The following is a 663-nucleotide window of genomic DNA, read 5'->3' as shown; positions in this document are numbered from 1 at the left end:
GTGATCCCTTTTAAGGAGGCTGAAGGACAAGAGGAGCAGAGCTCTGTGCCTCTGTGAGGTATGTATTTTGGAGTTCACTGGAAAGGTTGTGTTTTCCCAGGAAGTTTAGGTCAAGTTTAGGACTGGAGTTATTACATAAAAAGGAGGGGAGATGTTTTCCTGTCTCTTCTGAATGTTTTATTTCCCAGAGAAAAGGAAAATATACCCAGAGGTTCTGCTGAGACTTGAACTCAGATCACTGGATTCAAAGTCCAGAGTGCTGCCCATTACACCACAGAACCACTTCTCCTTTACTAGGGTGATCTTCCAGCTGCAGGACAGCAGATAGAAAGAAGGGGAAAGAGGAGCCAAATGAGCTGAAGGCTGGGATGAGCCATGCTGCAGAGGTGATCAGGGCTAAGGTGTCCTTGAAAAGAAAGAAAATTCTCCAGTCCTCATGGGCAGCCATGAAGGACTCCATGGAGAATGTGTGCCACCATTTGAGAGGGCATGCCCAGGAGGTCCTGTATTCAGAGTGTCTATCATGTCCCAACCACCAAGCACATCTGTTCACGAGAAACATGATGCATGCAGCCACAGCAGGCTGACGAGGTGGCCGAGTGGTGAAGGCGATGGACTGCTAATCCATTGTGCTCTGCACGCATGGGTTCAAATCCCATCCTC

At 48.4% G+C, this 663-nt stretch overlaps 2 non-coding genes across 2 annotated transcripts; one reads left to right on the top strand and one right to left on the bottom strand.

Annotated features, from left to right (window-relative positions):
• Positions 1-209: 209 nt before the first annotated feature.
• TRNAQ-UUG lies at positions 210-281 on the bottom strand. The gene has a single exon. It is a non-coding gene; the product is annotated as a tRNA-Gln (tRNA).
• Positions 282-585: 304 nt separating this feature from the next.
• On the top strand, positions 586-663 carry TRNAS-GCU. Its single transcript has one exon. It is a non-coding gene; the product is annotated as a tRNA-Ser (tRNA).

Source organism: Apteryx rowi, unplaced genomic scaffold, assembly GCF_003343035.1.
Source record: "Apteryx rowi isolate R43461 unplaced genomic scaffold, aptRow1 scaffold_275, whole genome shotgun sequence".
Classification (NCBI taxonomy): domain Eukaryota; kingdom Metazoa; phylum Chordata; class Aves; order Apterygiformes; family Apterygidae; genus Apteryx; species Apteryx rowi.
Note: the sequence above shows the minus strand (reverse complement) of the source record. Positions and strands in the feature narration are given on the sequence as shown.